Here is an 18,920-nt window from a genome sequence, read left to right as displayed (position 1 = left end):
ACCACCCAGCCAGGCGGTCCGTCCCACCGTGACTACCTCCAGAGCTCTCCAGGAGGGTTCCGTGACAAGGCAGGGATGCCAGGCATCTCTGCCTGAGTTGTTTGGTGGGGGTGGCACCTGTGTGCCAAGAGGGGGAATCAGGTATGGCAGGAGGGTGATCACCTGGAAACTTCCATTTTCAGTAGTCGAGAATTCTGGGGGCTAGGGCTGCTCAAGTACCTGCCGCCCTGGTACAAAGTTCCTGCTAGAACCACCATTAGCAGGACCATTGTGCCATCTGTTTTCAGGGTGACCAGATCTGTGGTGAAGGAGCATTTGTTCCGTGCTGCCAGGGGGACTGTTCATTTCACCTCAGATATCTGGAGCTCCCAACGTGCGTTCGAGGGGTATCTCTCCCTGACCGCGCATTGGTGGCAACCCAGTGAGCTGCAGTGTGGGGGTGGCAGTAGCAGCAGGTAGGGTCACGGCCGCCAGGCTGGCTATCACTGAGCCTTGCTGCACACCGAAGCAGTCGACATGTCGCACACGGCAGACACTCTCGGAGCCATCCTCTCAGAGCAATTAGAGGGCTGGGTAGGCAGGGACATCGCCACGGGCTTCGTGGTGACTGATGGTGGCTCCAACATCAAGGCGGCTGTCCAGCATCAGGGCCTAAACTGCCTTCCTTGCATGGCCCACCTTCTCCACCTTGTGGTTAAGGATGCATTGGCCAGATGACAAGCCAGGATTGTCAGTATCTAGCCGCGACCCATGGGTACCGACTTCTGCTCCAAAAGTGTCAGCACATCATGGGTCACTTCTCACGCAGCAATACGGACTCATATCTGCTGCGTGAGAAACAGACACTGGAAGGCGTGCCAGGCACCACCTGATCGGTAACGTCAGCACATGCTGGAACTCCACCTGTGCCATGCTGGAGCGCATGGTGGAGCAGAGAGCAACCCTGGATGCCTTTGTCTCTAAGACGAGGGTCTTACGGGATGAGAACCATCTCACCCAAGAGGATTGGGTGGTCATTTCTCAGACTGTGGAGGTTCTTGGGCCCTTCAAGACTCACACGGAAATGCTCTAGTCTGATACGGCAAGCATCGCACTAGTCGTCCCCATGGTCCACATGGCCTGAGAGGACCTGGCCTCGTTTCTAGTGCCAGCTCAAGTCCATGCAGACATTCTTCCAGCGGTGCGCGCCCTGGTTGTTAGGCTGCAGGAAGGGCTTGAGGCTCGCTTTCAGATTTTCACCCGGGATAAGGTCTACATGATGGTGACCATGTTAGATCTGCGCCTTAAGGGCACAATCGCTGAGCGGGCCAACAAGCTTGATTGCTGGCAAGACAAGCTCTCCCAGAAGGTTGAGCACTGCAGAGTCAGGGCAGGTCCAGAGCTGAGGAGGGGCGGGGGGGGGGGTGGAAGCAGCTCATCTGCCACTTCCACAGCTGTTCATCCCCAGCCTCCCTGGCTAGGCAGTGTTTCCCACCAGACTCACGCCAAGAAGAGTGCTGAGATGACACTCATCGGGCGGCTCATTGGCCCCTCTGGGAGCGGTAGGCCCCTGAGAACGGAGACGGGTGCTGCAATGGTGAGGGACTATCTTTTGGAGCCCAATGAGTCACAGGAAACATCTCCTTTGGACTACTGGGTCGTGAAGGAGGTGGTCTGGCCGGCCCTCTCCTCCGTGGCCAAGGCGTTCCTCTCATGCCCAACGAGCGTGCAGAGCGAGCGCGTCTTTTCACATATGGGCGACATTGTCTGCCCACATCGCAATCACCTGCAACCCTGGACAGTTGAGCAGTTGGTCTTCCTGAAGGTCAGCTTGCCTCTGTTTGGCTCCCTGAACGTAGACTTTGAGAGTGAATGAAGTGAGCACCTACTTGTGCTTGCATCCTCTCTTGGTCCGCGTTTGGAAGGTGGTTGTAAAATGCTCTCCCGCTAAACATAGAGTCCAAAGACAGCCCAAAAACTCACTCACAAATTGATCGGCAGTGCAGCCCCCCACCCTTCATCCATCCCCAAACCAAAACTGAATGCTGATTTAAAATCTGCAAAGCAATCCAAATTTCCCGAGTCCCCATCCACACATGCCTAATAATACTGAAAGGGCCATTGCAGCCCCCAACTGTAACCGACAGCACCCACAGGCCCAGCCAGGATAACCCAGTTTTTTTTTCAGGGGCAGGAGGAAGAAAGAGGGAGGTGCCAGTGATGATGACAGGCAGCCAACAGCCATACCAATGCTGAGGTCCCTCTAATGGGACAGTGATAGTTGGTGTGTTGCTGCTGAGTTGAGAGAGAAGGAATGGTTCCCTTCCTCTCACACAATCTGAGGCCCTCCCAGTGATCGTCTTCATTTGGGGTGCAACTCTGGCTTGCCTCCGAGCCTGGACCAGTCAATCATCCATCACTCAAGGTAAGTCTAAATGCTTCTTGCTTTGTGTCAGATGCAGAATGATGTGGAGCTAGTTGTGGTCCACTGCTTCTCTTGTTTGAAAGTTGTGTTGTTTGGGGCAGGGCTGGAAAGCTGGCATCTGTAAATTGCGTGTTCTGTGGCAAGGAAGCTGGCATCTGGGTGAGAGACCCGGAACCAGCATGCTTGTTGTGCTTGGCCAGATCTCCCCACGTTGTTTGGGACAGGGCTGGAGAGCTGGCATTTGTAGATTGCGCGTTCTGTGGCAGAGAAGCTGGCATCTGGGTGAGAGACCCAGAACCAACATGCCTGTTGTGCTTGGCCAGCTCTCCCCGCGTTGTTTGGGGCAGGGCTGGAGAGCTGGCATCTGGGTTTGCTGCAGCCAGGTTGTGTTTTGTGTGGCAGTGATGTTGGCAACTGGGTTTATATTGGTTCCAGGCCAGCAGGGTTTATAGAGTAGATAGATGGATGTAGTGCATTTGAGTCCTATAGAGATTCTCTGGTGTGAAGTTAGATTTGGCTTTGGGTGCCCCAGGAATTGGATGCCCTGGTCCAATTTTTTTTTTTGGCCTTGTGGGTTTTGTGTGGGACAGTGCCCTGAAGCAGCACAGCAATTTGGGGGGCTCTCCTCAAAACCTCATGGTCCCCAGAGCCACTTTTCTCACAATAGTTACTGTGGGGGAAGTGGCTCTAATTGGTTTTTTTCTCACCATTCGGAACAGTGTTCCTTTTGGGGTGCCCACAAATGGATGCAGTCTTTTGGGGCCAGGGGGGTTGCATGTGGGGGAGTCCCCTGAAGCTGCCATGCAGTTTTGGGGCCTCTCCCTCAAACCCCCGTCTGGCCAGAGCCAATTTTCCCACAGCAATTATAGTGGAGGAAGTGGCTAATTGGGCTTTCCCCAGCATTGGTGGCAATGGGATTTTTGGGGAGCCCAAAGTCAGGGACCCCCTGGCCCAATCTTTTTGGGACTTGGGGGTTTTGTAGAGAAGAGTCCCATGTGGGTTCCATGCAGTTTTGGGGGCTCTCCCTCAAACCCCCTGCCCCCCAGTAGCCTCTGATTATGCCCTATGTTGCCATTGAGTTCAATGGCCCATAGGGTATAATTATGGGATAGGGGCACCTTCTTTGGGTGCCCCTGGAACGGGAACCCCTCGCCCAATCTTTTTGGAACTTGGAGGGTTCGTAGGGGAGAGTCCCCTGCAGGTCCCCAGCAAATTTGGGGGCTCTCCCTCAAACCCCCTCCCCTCCAGGTGGCTTCCAATATACCCTATTTTGCCATTGATTTCAATGGCCCATAGGATATAATGGGGTCGTATATAGCCTTATATCTCCAGTATATACGTCTATTCCGAATACCGATATTCGGAAATATACGGTATTCCAAATATTTTGGCTCCGTATATATCAGAATCCAATTAATTCCAATTTTTTTTTTTGCACACCCCTAGTCACAACATGTAGCAGAATGAAATAGGAGACTCCTGAGATTGTATAATGGCCCTCAGTGGGAAGAGCCACATTTTTAATGCTCCCCTGATATAAAAGTTCACAGCCAATGAAAAATAATTAGCAGATCAAGGAGAGAAGTGTTTGATTCTAGGTCTTCACATGCTGTGCTAGATTTCCACTTGGTTTTCAGTTGTTCAGCCTGACACCACTTCAGGGTCTCCACCTGCTTTTATTGGCTTGAAATCTGAAAAGTCAGTATCCAACTGTGCACCTCTAAAGTGGGCAGAGATGCAGATATAGACCCCCCACACACACACTGCTGCTCTTAATATCCCTAAAGCTGGTTAACAATGTTTCAGGAGCATCAGCCCACTATCCATGGCTGCTGTTCAGTGAGCTTACAGTGAGCTTGGAGTACTGTGTGCAGTTCTGGTCGCAGCACCTCAAAAAAGATATTATAGCATTGGAGAAAGTCCAGAAAAGGGCAACTAGAATGATTAAAGGGCTGGAACACTTTCCCTACGAAGAAAGGTTGAAACGTTTGGGACTCTTTAGCTTGGAGAAACGTCGACTGCGGGGTGACATGATAGAGGTTTACAAGGTAATGCATGGGATGGAGAAAGTAGAGAAAGAAGTACTTTTCTCCCTTTCTCACAATACAAGAACTCATGGGCATTTGATGAAATTGCTGAGCAGACAGGTTAAAACGGATAAAAGGAAGTACTTCTTCACCCAAAGGGTGATTAACATGTGGAATTCACTGCCACAGGAGGTGGTGGTGGTCACAAGCATAGCCACCTTCAAGAGGGGGTTAGATAAAAATATGGAGCAGAGGGCCATCAGTGGCTATTAGCCACAGTGTGTGCGTGTGTGTATAAATTTTGCCACTGTGTGACACAGAGTGTTGGACTGGATGGGCCATTGGCCTGATCTAACATGGCTTCTCTTATGTTCTTACCCTCCTACGCCAGTTTGGTGTCATGGTTAAGTGTGCAGACTCTTATCTGGGAGAACCAGATTTGATTCCCCACTCCTCCACATGCACCTGCTGATGTGACCTTGAGTCAGTCAGGTTCTCTCAGAGCTGGTCCTTTCAAGAGCAGTTTCTGTCAGAGCTTTCTCAGCTCCATCTACCTCACAGGGTGTCTGCTGTGGGGAGGGGGAGGGGAAGGAGATTGTAAGCTGCTCTGAGACTCCTTCAGGTAGTGAAGGGCGGGATATAAATCCAACCTCCTCCTCCTCCTCCTCCTCCTCCTCCTCCTCCTCCTCCTCCTCCTCCTCCTTCTTCTTCTTCTTCTTCTTCTTCTTCTTCTTCTTCTTCTTCTTCTTCTTCTTCTTCTTCTTCTTCTTCTTCTTCTTCTTCTTCTTCTTCCTGAATTAAGCCTGACATGTCAAATTAAACCAGACAGCCCATTCAGGGCTCTTGTCCAGCCCACAAGAAACTGGGGGGAAATCTGTCCTATATTAGAATATTATACTCCCTGTTGAGGTCCCTACCTTCCCCAAATGTGGGTGCTCCCATGATCTTTCCCCAGATCTCCAGAGATTTCCCAACCAAGAACTGGCATAAGGGGTAAGGAGGGCTTGTTTGGCCCCAAGTTCTGAGCAGCCCTTGAGCGAGGCATTGGGCTGGGATGTGCTACCTGCTGCTGCTGCCTCCTCTTCCTCCTCCTCCAGCCAGAATGTGTTGGGCTTCTACCTGTACCACCTGGGCTACTGGAAAGATGGCTGGCTGTTCATGTGCAGCAGGCAGAACCTCTTTGGCACCACCTTCCTGAGCTGAGCAGCTTCCTACTTGCAGGCAGCCCAGGGAAAGTGCCCATGGGCACAGGCTCCTATGGAAAACTCACCAAATGTGCCAACTTATCTAAGTCAGTGTGTGAACAGAATGGCCGGCCAGGCTGCGTGTACTGTGCACAGCAGCCCTGACAAGAGATAAAAGGGGTGTAATGGATGCTTATGCAAGGGGTGCAATGCGTGCAGAAAGCTGAAGGTTGGGGGTGGAGGAGGTTCCCTGAGTTAGGTGAGTCACAGTGTGCTAACCTGCTGACCCAGATGTGTGCAGTTCTTCTCCTGCCTCCCTCCATCAGCAGCACTGGGAGGATTACATAAGAGGCAAAGCCAAAATGCATGTATGCTCCTTGGGCTTCCTGCATGCAGGCATTGCCTTATGTAACAGTCTGGATGGAAGGGGGGGGGGGGGTAAACTGAAGGTCAGGACCAGGAGAAGGCATTCAGAAAAGTGCACTGCACACAGCAAAGGCAGGTTCTGGGTACACATCTGTGCACATGGGGAATAATATTTTGGGTGGTTGGGTTATGCCGTGGAGCTGGCAGGAAATAAAAGTCTGTAAAAGGCTATTAAAATTAAGCTGGCATCTTTGGAGAATGGCAGCACTTGAAGATTGCTTGTGGTGCTGGGGAGCATCGCAGTTCCCCTTGTGGATCAAGCGTGTTGCTGAAATGGGGCCTTTGACAGAGGGAGGTGTGGAATCATGCAGCTGCCTCACCCCCCTCCCCAAAGCCTGATGACCATAGCAGTTTCTTTAAAGCAGGGCTTGTTGGGTTGCCCAGGTTGATGTCTCTTGGCCACCTTTCTTTAGCAGCTGCAAGTGCAGCAACAGAATGCAGCACTGCATGTTCCAGCTTATCATTTAAGAGCTGCAAGAGTCTCTGGTTGTTCTAATTTGATTGTCAGGCGATAGCTCTCTCTGCTGTGCAAAACTTCTTGTATATATCAAGCAAAGGGTTAGTTAGATGCTGAGGAGAGATGCGAGTCACAGTCACTGGCAAAATATCTCCAGTACCTGGCATTATGTTTTATGGCACACATGACCTGGCCCAACAAAGTGACATTTATGTCAGACCCAGCCATTGTAACAAATGAGTTCAACACCTCTGAATTAAGCAGTCTGAAGGCCAGGTGAAAAGTCCCCACAAGGCTGGTGTGAGGTTTTGCCATTCACCTGCCTGTGACTTCAAGAAAATTATTAATACAAGGGAACTCCCCCCACAAATGTGTTCCCTCACCTTACAGTATGAAATAGTACCATGATTTTTACTATCTCAGCACCTGATTACCTCATTATTGCCTCATTTTTCTTCATCACTGAAGCAGGCCTCTCCCCAGGAGGCTGAGGGGATTGGGGCTGATGGGGGTGAAGGCAATATTGGTTGCTATTGAAGTAAAGAAGTGAAGATCTAAATACTACCAGAGTCTGTAAAATGGCAAAGGGCTCTCTCAACCACCTTCTTCGTTTCCTATGACAACAGCCTTTTCCACCTCACACCCTCTCACTTCCCTGCATTTGGACAGCCATGGCCTTTCAGTCATTGCTAAGCAACAAGCTTCACAGCCTTGGGAGATTTTCAGCCCATGCATTTGACTGACTGACATGAGCCCTGTTAAGTCATTATGTTTGGGGCTATCAAACTGTGTGTCAGGGGAGATTGGTGCTGTGTGTGATCCTCTTGGTATACATGGTCGCCATTTCGTGTCAACAGGGCAACATGCCTATTTTCCAGCTTTGGTTACTTGCTGTCCAAACCCCAGATTTTTTAAGGTATGTGTCTCCATGTACTGAAGATGGAAAGTACACACTTAAGAGCCAGTGTGATATAGAATGTTGCACTAGAATCTGGGAGAACCAGGTTTAAATAGCTACTCTGCTATGAAAGCATACTGGGTGACCTTGGGCCTGTCACATTTTCTTAGCCTAACTTACCTCACAGAAGTGTCATTCTCAGGAAAAGGTGGGGGAAGGAAGAACAGTGTAAGCCACATGGAGTCCTCACTGGGGAGAAATGCAGGGTGACCATATATAGCAAAACAATTGTAAATACTGTGCTGTGTTATATGAGATGTTACACCAAAGCGGCCTTTAGAAGCATTGCAAGACTGTGTTGGCTTTTGGAAGCTGGTGTGCACTGACAGAAGATGGCTGGGGGTGTGATGAAGAAAGCATTTGGCATGTTTTTGCAGGTTTCCATTTTAACAAGACCTTTAAATCCTTTCTGGATTGCTTGATATGGGATAAGCTACAAATTCAGATGAATCAATAGGTTAATCACTTCCTGTATCCATCTCTGTGGGATGTGTGAATGGATCTCTACCAGCACCTGAGGTAAAACTTCCTACTGTTATTTTAGAATTTAAAAATGACTTTATTGGGATGAAAATTTTCCCCTAGAAAGCTTCACAATGCAGTCTTAAGCAGAACGACACCCTTTGTAAATCCATGGTCTCAAAAGGGTGCCATTCTGTTTAGGGGTGCCATGCTAGAATCTATGAGGATTACCTGTGTGATAATATTTAGTACCATTATTGCTTCAAAGGCATCTGTTTTCTCCTTCTTGGATTAGTTATGTGGGTGATCCCATTCAAGGATCATTTTGTGAATGGAACAGCATCACAATTAACTGTCTAACATTTATTGAAATTCCAAGAAGGAATTAATCCTGAGATTCTTGCATAACTTTTTTTTGTCGTTAAGTCACAGCTGATTTATGGCGATCCCGTGGGGTTTTCAAGACAAGAAGCATTCCGAGGTGGTTTGCCATTGCTTGTCTCTGTGTCACAACCCTGGTATTCCTTGCTAGTTTCTCTTCTAAATACCAACTATGGCTGACCCTGTTTTAATCCTTCATATAGTCTTGAACTAAAAAAAAATGTTCATGTGTATAATATTCTCTTCCCAACACACGATGCTTTCACCCTCAGGACTAGGCAATTCTTAATAGTTAATCATGAATAAGCTTTCTGTGGGTTTAACTGTACATGATCACGGCTAGGATGTTTAATTTCTTCTTTAAAAATAACGGGCTTAATCTTTGTGGCATTTACACAGGCTTTCACCTGAACAATTGCTTTCATAATTCCACCTAAAGAGACAGGCTATACATATTCAGCTCTGAAGCAAAGATTTCTCTGGCTCTTATGAGAACATTTGATCAATGGGGACAAAGAAAATGCCAGTAGAGCATTTGTAATACAGATGAGCATTCTGGTCAGTGTAAATGATATAGCTGCATAATAAAATTATCTGATGCAAACATTCTGGCCAGTACAAGAAGAAGACTTTGTTTTTATACCCCACTTTTTTCTACTCTAAGAAGTCTCAAAGTGGCTATCACATTCCCTTCCTTTGCCCACAATAGTGGACAAATCTGGAGGAAATGCCATTAAGGATGGCCTGAACTCTCCTTTAGCAGGACTTTTTATTTATTTGTTCAGTTTACTTCATTCTTAGGCCACCTTTCCTGCTGAGCCTCAAGGAGGATCACACAATTTAAAAAAGAAAGACAGGTTGCTTACCTGTAACTGTAGATCTTTGAGTGGTCATCTGTGCATTCACACTCATGGGATAGAGCGCCTGCGCCGGTCCCCGAATTGGTACCTAAAAAGCCCGGGATTTTTTTGTGCTCGGCACCAACGGGCATGCACAGGCGTCCCAGTGCACATGCTCGCCGGCGCCAGTGCGAGGATCCCACCAGTTCCTTCCTGACCGCTGGAAGCCCCTACTGGAGGGAGAACATCAGCAGTGGGGAAGGAGGGCGGGCAGTGTGAATGCACAGATGACCACTCGAAGATCTGCAATTACAGGTAAGCAACTTGTCTATCTTCTTCGTGGTCTCTGTGCTTCACACTCATGGGAGATTAGCAAGCAAGACATACCTGGAGGCGGGAAGATGGTCAACCAGAAGAAACAGCTTGCAGCACCGCAGCTGCCAGACGAGTCCTCTGCTGAGCATGCACATCCAGCGCGTAGTGCTTCATAAAGGCATGCGGAGAGGACCAGGTGGCAGCCTTGCAAATGTCCGTCAGGGAAACGCCTTTCAGGAACGCCACCAACGTCGCCATCGCTCTTGTAGAGTGTCCGCGAATAGGCCCAGGTAACGGCTTCTTTGCCAACAAATAACACAGTTTAATAGTCTCAGTGAACCATTTTGAAAGCCGCTGAGACGAGATTCTGGAACCTAACTTAGGAGCAGCATAAGAAACAAAAAGATGCTGGTCCTTACGAAAACTCTTGGAGCGACTCAAATAAAACAATAAGGCACGCTTAACATCTAGAGCATGCAACCTACGTTCCTCATCCGAGGAAGCTGTAGGATAAAATGTGGGCAACCAAACTTCTAAGTTAAGGTGGAACTGAGAAACCACCTCGGGGAGAAAGGAAATATCAGGAGCTAAGGACACTCCAGACTCCTGAAAAGCTAGGTATGGGTAGTCACAGCTCATAGCCATGAGCTCCCCTGCATGGCGTGCTGATGTGATGGCTACCAAAAAAGCAGTCTTCCAAGATAGAAGCTGTAACGAACATGTGGCCATTGGCTCAAAAGGATGCCGAGCCAGCCTGTCCAACACTAAACTCAAATCCCACAACTGCGGGGATGATCTCGATGGAGGATGAAGCCTATGCAAACCCTTCAAAAATCTCTTAGAATGAGGGTGTGCAAAAACTGAATGCCCCTCAACTGGTTCATGGAACGCAGATATTGCTGCCAGATAAACTTTAATGGAAGAAAAAACAAGGCCAGCATCCACCAGAGATAACAAAAATTCAAAAATTACTGATAGTCCCACCCTTTGGGGTGAAACTGTAGGATCAACTAAAAACTGAAGAAACTTCCGCCACTTCCTATCATAGGAAGCGTGGGTAGACAGCTTCCTGCTATTCAGGAAAACGTGTTGGACTCTGTTGGAGAACTCACTGGGTCGATGAACCACGCTATCAGCTTCAGGTGGGGCACGTTGTGATGGAATACATGCCCTTATTGAGCTGACAGAAGGTCCAGTTCTGCCGGAAACTGGTAGAAAACCCCCTTCGCCAGTTGGAGCAAGATCGGAAACCAGTTCTGCCAAGGCCACCAGGGAGTCACCAGGATGCAGCATGGTCTCTCTTTTGCGATCTTGTTGACAATTCTTGTCAACAGTGGCAGAGGTGGGAACAGATATAAGAACCGACCTTCCCACGGGAACAGTAGACCGTCTGCCAGCGTCTCTGGATCCGTGCCCCCTCTGGAACAAAACAGAGGACCCTTCTGGTTCTCGGCTGTGGCAAACACATCCACCTGAGGATACCCCCAGAGCTGAAACACGGGTTGAAGGAAGCGCCACTGTATCTCCCACTCGTGCGGGGAAGCTGCACCCCTGCTCAGTGAGTCTGCTTGCAGATTGAGCACCCCTGGGAGGTGCGCAGCCTTCACAAAGATGTCATGGTCCAGGCACTCCAACCAGAGTTCCAGTGCCAGCGTACAGAGCCATTAAGAGACTGTCCCTCTTTGTCTGTTGATGTAACACAGGGCAGTAGTATTGTCTGTTAGCAGAGCAACAACCTTCCCCACCACCATGGGGCGGAAGGATCAAAGAGCAAAGTGAACTGCCAGCAGTTCCAGGTAATTTATATGACAGTGAGTCAATTGCGAAGGCCAAGGGCCCCCCACACACAGAGCATCCATGTGAGCCCCCCAACCCCACAAAGACGCATCTGTTGTGATCGTCACTTTTGGTGCAGGTAAGTGGAAGGGAGCTCCCTGACAAATGTTGTCCTTTCATTTCCACCACTGCAGTGTTCGAAGTGTCACAGGTGGAATTACAAACCTCTTTCGAGGTGAGTCTCTTAACGGCCAAAACTGATGAAGAAACCAAAGCTGTAGGCCTCTCATACTCAGCTTCGCAAAGAGTAGCACACTTGTAGTCACCGCCGTCAGCCCCAGCATCCACTGCAGCTGCTGCGCCGTGCCCCACTTTCGACTCTGCAGAAGTTTGACAAGTTTGATAATGTCCATCGCTCTCTGCTAAGGCAGAAAAGCGCGATGAAGGTCCGTATCCAGCAAAGCCCCTATGAACTGAACTGTCCGTGATAGAGTAAGATGTGATTTCTCCAAATTGACCTGCAGACCTAAGGTGTGAAGAAGACGAAGAGTGGTGGCAATATGGTCTGACAAACTCTCCTTCAACTCCGCCACAAGGAGCCAATCGTCGATATATGGAAAGACGACTATCCCTTGAAGCCGGAGGTGAGCAGCCACAATGCTCATCATCTTCGTGAACACCCGAGGTGCAGTGGACAGACCGAACGGGAGGGCCTTGAACTGGAAGTGTTGAGAACCTACTGCAAACCGAAGGAAATGTCTGAACGCAGGATGGATGCTGACGTGGAAGTAGGCATCCTTGAGGTCCAGCGTTGCCATCCAGTCACCTTGGTTGATGAGGGGCAGAATTGTTTGCAGAGTGGACATTCTGAACTTCTGGTACAGAATAAACTTGTTCAGATTCCGAAGGTCCATGATTGGTTTCAGACCCCCGTCCCGCTTGGGAACCAGGAAGTAACGAGAGTAGAAGCCTCCCATCCTGGCCTTCACCGGGACTCGTTCTATGGCTTGTTTTTGTAGGAGGTTGCTCACCTCAGCCAGCAGGGGTGGGGAAGGAGGTGTGGTGATTACCACAGATTGGTTCGGAATCTGAGCAAAGTCTATTTTGTAGCCTTCCGCAACGATGGAAAGCACCCACCTGTCTGTAGAGATGGACTCCCAGGCTAACAGGAATGGGCAGAGGCGGATAGACGAAGAAGAAGTGGGGCGGTGATGCATGCTACCAGAAAGTAAAAGGCCCTGCTTTTGAGGGCGAGTGCCCTTGGGCTTGTCGGTGATCTATGCTGAAGCGTATCGGTTTCTATTGTTCCCCCTGTATGGGGACCTACTCTCAGGTTGGGCAGAGCGAGGTCTCCACTGCTGTTTCGGGGAGAACTTTTGATATGGTTTCTTGGACCAAGGTTTGTGCCACTGTTTTGGTTTAGCAGCTCTGGAAGACACCGGGACACCCAGGTTCCTGGAGGTTTTTATGCTTTTATCCATTTCCTGGAGAGCATTGTCGGTGGTCGAGCTGAAGAGGCCTTCGCACTCGAAGGGCAGATCTTCAACGAAGGCCCTGGTGTCTTGCTGGAGTCCCGTTGACCTGAGCCAGGAGTGGCAGCGGAAGCAGACAGCAGACGTGATGGTTTTCGCTGAGATGTCCACCATATGCTTTGCTGCAGCCAGTTGTTGCTTGGCTACAGCAAAGCCTTCCTTCTGCAACTTCTTTGCAGCGGACCTCTTCTCCTCACTCAGGGAGGACAGGAGGGGGGTGAATTGTTCCCACACTGAGTATTGGTATCTAGCCATGCACGCAGCATAGTTAAATACCTTTACTCCCAGCGCTCCAGCAGAATAAAACTTCCTCCCAACGTTGTCCAGCTTCTTTCCCTCCTTGTCTGGTGGAGAGGAGTGAGTCTTGTGGACCTTTGACGAGGAGGATATGACCACCAAATTGGGCTTCGGGTGCGTGAAAAGAAATTCAGCACCGGCCTCTTGGACACGGTACATGTGGTCCAATCTTTTTGATGACAAAGGTGTAGAAGCAGGCTTCGCCCAGGGCTCCTTCACCACCTGTAAGATGACCTTCGTAACAGGCAGGGCAACCGCTGTAGAAGTATCCCGCTGCATGATGTCAAATACAGTATCATCTACAATGGGTTGTGGTTGTGTCACTGGGAGAGAAAGGAAGAGTGCCATCCTCTTCACCAGGTCCCCATACGACTTCAGATCCTCCGATGGTGAAATGGGAGGATCCTCAGCAGTATGAGACACTGGCGAAGGTTCCAAAGCCCTGTCTGGATCGTCGGTACCGTCCTCGAAGTCCAATGATGAAGACTCTCTCCTTAAAGAATGTTCTGAGAGCACCGGCGTTGACTCTCTGATGGGTGACCGGATCGACACCGACGACCTAGGTTGGATTTCCTCCACCACCACGCTGCATCTTTCAGGCGGAACGGACATCGATGCCGAGGGACACCGCCTAGGGTGCTGAGAAAGCCTCGACATATGGGATGCCTTGGATTGCTGGTCCCAATCTGCAAACTCACGAGGAGGGTACCATTGGTACGGCGGGTATGGATAGGTGTAGGGAGGCCACTGGCACTGCTCCCACGGTGGAAGCGGTGGGAAGCGGCGAGCTATGGTAGTTGGTTCCAGCTCTCTCCGACCCCTTGCCTGATCCAGCGGTGCCACCGGCTCCATCGGTTACCGATACCTCCACCTCTGAGACACAGTCGCTCTCACTCTGACGTCTCGACCCTGAAGAGTGGGAACGCTGAGTAAGGATGATCTCTTGCTCCGATGCCAATAGACGCAACTGCTGCGAAGCACTGCCTCTTGTCACCGAAGGGCTACGATGTGGGGATGCCAAGATCTTCCTCGGTGGAGCGGTCAACATCGATGTCGAAGCATTGTGAGAAGGGGAGGGAGTGTGGGACGATCTCTTCTTCCGCTTCTCCTTGGATTTCACCTTTTTCAGTGTGGATGATTGGGTCCCCGAGTCATCCCGACACTTCTTAGCTGGGGTGTCCACTGACCCTTCAGATGGTCGTTTTGTGGAATGCCCGCGCTCGACCGGCATCTCGGTCCTGATCAGCAATGTATCAGCCAATGTGACCTTCGGGGCCGCAGCCTCTCCAATCGGTACCAAAGGGCCCGATGCCATCTTTTGAGGACAAAATGCCGACTCAACCAATGCGGCCGAAAGCCTCGCCACTCAATTCTTGCAAGTTTGTTTAGAAAAACTCAGGCAGTGAGAGCAAGAATCAACACGATGTCCCTCGCCCAAACAAAGGAGACAGAGGGAATGGCCGTCAGGAGGGACAATCTTCTTCCCACAGGAATGGCACCTCTTAAAAAAACCCCAACACCTTTCCATAGAAGCCAAGGAAAAACCCACACAGGAAAAACTCTGAGGGAAAAAACGGGGGGAAAACTGGGCCCCGAAGGGCAAAGTCCAACAATTTTTTTTTTTTACAACACTAACTATCTAACAATTAACTAACTAACTACAATAAGAAAATAACAAACGGGCTATATACAACAAGAAAGGCAATCCTAAGGTTACTTTACCGACCGGGGATACAAAAGGAGATCCTCTCAGTGCAGCGGTCAGAAAGGAACTGGCGGGATCCTCGCGCTGGCGCCAATGAGCATGCACACTGGGATGCCTGCGCATGCCCATTGGTGCCAAGTGCGAAAAAATCCCGGGCTTTTTAGGTACTGATTCGTGGATCGGCGCAGGTGCTCTATCCCATGAGTGTGAAGCACAGAGACCACGAAGAAGATCAGCTGGGTTTTATACCCTGCTTTTCCCTTCCCTAAGGAGTCTTAAAGCTGCTTACAGTTGCCTTCCCTTCTTCTGCCCACAACAGGCACCTTGTGAGGTAGGTGGGGCTGAGAGAGTTCTGAGAATACTGTGTCTGGTCCCGATTACCCAGCAGGCTAATAATAATTATTATTATCATATATCATTGTGTGTAGTATAACCAGAAAATCCAAAGATTGTCTGGCAGCCTTAAATTTTAACTCTTTTAGCATTATGCACCATTAAGAGGTGAGCTAGACTTATTGGGAGCACTGAGAAAGCTCTGAGAACTGTGACTAAACCAAGGTCACCCAGCTGGCTTCATATAGAGGAGTGCCAAGTCGAACCCAGTTCACCAGATTAGAGTCTGCCACTCTTCACTACGACATCATGCTGGCTCTCTTGGGTTGCCAACCTCTTGGCAGGGCCTAGAGATCACCCTAGTTATTACTTTTAAAGCCCTGTATGCCCAAGAACCCGTTTACCTGAGGGACCATCTGTCCCCACACGTTCCCCAGAGGGTACTAAGATCTGGATCCCAACATCCACTAGTGATCCCTGGGCTGAGGGAGGCGAGATGAGTGACCACCAGGGACTGGGCCTTTTCAGTGGCAGCTCCGTCCTGGTGGAATCAACTGCTGGAAGATGTTAGGGCCTTGCGGGACCTCGCCCAATTCCGCAAGGCCTGTAAGACCATCCTCTTCTGGCAGGCCTTCAACCTACCATAGGAGAATTCTGGAATAACCGCCATCCTGGAACTATGAGGAACATCTAATGTGTAGCACCAAGCTGTATGCTGTTTTAATCTATGTGTTTTAATTCATATATTTATGTGGTTTTACGCTATGACTTGATGTAAGCCACCCTGAGCCCGCCTTGGCGGGGAGGGCAGGGTATAAATTGAATAAAATAAATAAATAAATTACAACTGATTCCCACTCTACAGAGATAAGTTCTTTTGGAGGAAACAGCATCTTTGAAAGTGGACTCTATGGCAGGGGTGTCGAACTCATTTGTTATGAGGGCCGGATTTGACATAAATGAGACCTTGTTGGGCTGAGCCATGTGTATATAAAATGTAATGCCAGGTAGCGGACATATAAACTTTATAAAGGGCACCAACACACAATTAAAGAATTTTTTTGCTTAAAATAAAACATGCTTAAAATATTAGCCTGCTTGCAATATTTTTTTACAGTCTCTGATAAATGTCACCTCTTGCTATGAATTATTCCATCAAAAACAGCAGACAATGTCTGTGCTGTACCAGTCTTGAATATATGCTGTTCAGGTGTGCGCATCTGTAAGTTTCAAGCCTACTTTTGATTCATTGACATTCATTACAGACATCTTATGGTCAATGCTTTGAGCCTAAGACCTAGAGGAACATGAAGCAGCTGGGCATTGTGAGTGTTTGTACAGAAGTTGCTTCAAGTACTAGACAAAAACATGTGAAAGCACCATGGCATTATGTGCTTGTCTACAAAACTATAATTTCCCCCAGAAAAATGACTACAACTAAAAAAAAAAATACAACTTCCCCCCCCCCCAAAAAAAAAACCCAACTACAAGAACAGAGAGACAGCCATGTACAATGGTCAGTGTCAGCCTACTATCTGGGAAGTCTAAATTCAAGACCCCCAATCAAAGGAAAATGTGAAAAAAATAAGGAAAATTTGCTGGGTAGACCTGGGGTGGAACACACTCTCAGCCTAATGCTGATATTTCTCTTCTAAATAGTTCACATGCTTTCCTATTGAGAAAGACTGGAGGGCATGAGTACAGTGAAAAAGAGAAGGGGAACCCAGTTACAACCATAACAAGCCCAACAAAACTCTCTCTCTTTGTCTCTCTCTCTCTGTGTAGCAAGGCAAAATGTTCATACCTTCACTAAAACGTTGCTAGTCTTAAAAACACTCTTTGTAGCTCTCCTGATGGTGGGGACTGGCAAAGGAAGCTCTGGCTCTTTCTTTCCTTCCCTGGGACATGAGGAGGGGGAGGATCCTCCGCCATTCATTAGATAAAAGAGAGGCTTGTCTCAGTACCTCTGCAAAGTGATTAATTGAGCCTAGCAAACTTAATCACCTAGCAGAGCTATAGAGCCAAGTTCCCTCATTGGCTTTGGCTGCTCCTCCCTCCTCTTCCATTTGGGAAAAGGGAGGAGGGAGAGAGAAAGGCTGTTTTGCCGCTCTGGCCTGTCTGGGGAGAAACGCAAAATGGTGACCAAAAAAAGCAGACAAGGCAAAATGAAGCAGATGACAGCCAGTTGCTGGAGGGCCTGATTGGAGCCCTCCGCGGGCCTGATCTGGCCTGCGGGCCGCATGTTTGACACCCTTGCTCTGTGCCATTTCATCCCTGCTGAGCTCTGTCTTCTCTTCAAACTCCACCTTCCCCAAGCACTACCCCCAAATCTCCAGAAATTTCCCAAGCCAGAATTGGCAACCCTATGCCCAGTGAAAAGTCTCTAAGACTTATCACTGGTTCTGAAGGTGGTCCTTCACATACATACTGTATGCCAGAGGGGGCCAAACTTGCTTAACGTAAGAGCCACATAGAATAAATGTCAGATGTTTGAGAGCCACAAGACATGAACATCAAATGTTGGAGGGAGAGGGGTGGGAAAAAAGCAACTTTAACTTTAAATGCATTTCCAATTTGCTGGCTTTAAAGAGACAAATGCCTTCTCCAAGGCACCCATTGGGGTGGTGGGGCCTTCAAGATCTTTACAATATCTGTGAAAGAGCCACACGAGCCTCCTGCAGTTTGGCCACCCCTGCCATATTCCAAACCAGAATTTAAATGCAAATGTACTGTGTGTATACATTGCCATCAAGTCACAGTTGACTTACAGCAACCCCAGCAAGGGGCTTTTAAGGCAAGTGAGAAGCAGAGGTGGTTTGCCATTACCTTCCTCTGGGGTGCGGTCACACGTACCATGAGTGACGACACAGCTCCGTCTGGCTGACGGATTAAATGTGTTCATTCAGACATGCACATCTGGCAATTGAGCGTCATCCGGGCTCATTCCGACTTGCTGCGGATCAGTGCTGTGTTAATTTGACAGCACATAAAGTCCGGCCCCTTTTCAAAACAGCGGCACAAGATCGGCTTTTTGTTGTTTGGACAGCTCACGCGCGATACTGCCTCTCACCTTTAAAAAAAAAAAAAGCCCCAGCAGACATGCGCATTGCCAGATCATCCGGGAATCTGAGGTGACGCTTCTGCTTCTCCAATCAACACAGGATCGGAGGGGGGGGGGAAACGTTATCCCACTATTCAGAACAGGAAAAAATTCTTTTTTTTTCAATGTGGAGGATTTCAAGATATCATTGTCGCTGCCAATTTCTAGGAAAATAATTCCTGGCAGTTCCGTGGTTTGGATCGGCAACGTTAATTCTGGAAACTTTCGCCCTTCCCCCCTGCCTCTGAAGAAAGTTTTGATTTCCCAGCTCCAAAAAGTTGGGCTCATGTTCAATGGACCCCCTCCCCTCCCAGAAATCACCATCTGATTACGCATGCTCCAAGAAATGAGCGTGATAGTATTGGATGTCTGATCACACACAACAGAATGAATCGCATTCTTGGATGCTCGTCTGAACTGCCCTGCATCGAATCAATATTCAGCAGTTCAGATTTGAGCACTACACACATGCTTTTAATGGTACGTGTGACCGCACCCCTGGAGAGACTTCCTTGGCAGTCCCTCATCAAAGTACCAACCCAAATTGGCTTCCAATTTTTGATCAGATCAAGCTATACCATGTCACAAAACAACCAAGCAACCAAATTGTCAGAAAGAAAAAGAATGCTGGCAGTTTTATTTACATCCATCAGGTACAAAAGGGAAAAAAGGAGAAAAGACAGCTTGTTGCCACTGCTGGAACAGCTACAAAGGTTCCTTCCCT

Source organism: Heteronotia binoei, chromosome 1, assembly GCF_032191835.1.
Source record: "Heteronotia binoei isolate CCM8104 ecotype False Entrance Well chromosome 1, APGP_CSIRO_Hbin_v1, whole genome shotgun sequence".
Lineage (NCBI taxonomy): Eukaryota > Metazoa > Chordata > Lepidosauria > Squamata > Gekkonidae > Heteronotia > Heteronotia binoei.
This window is presented reverse-complemented; position numbering follows the sequence as displayed.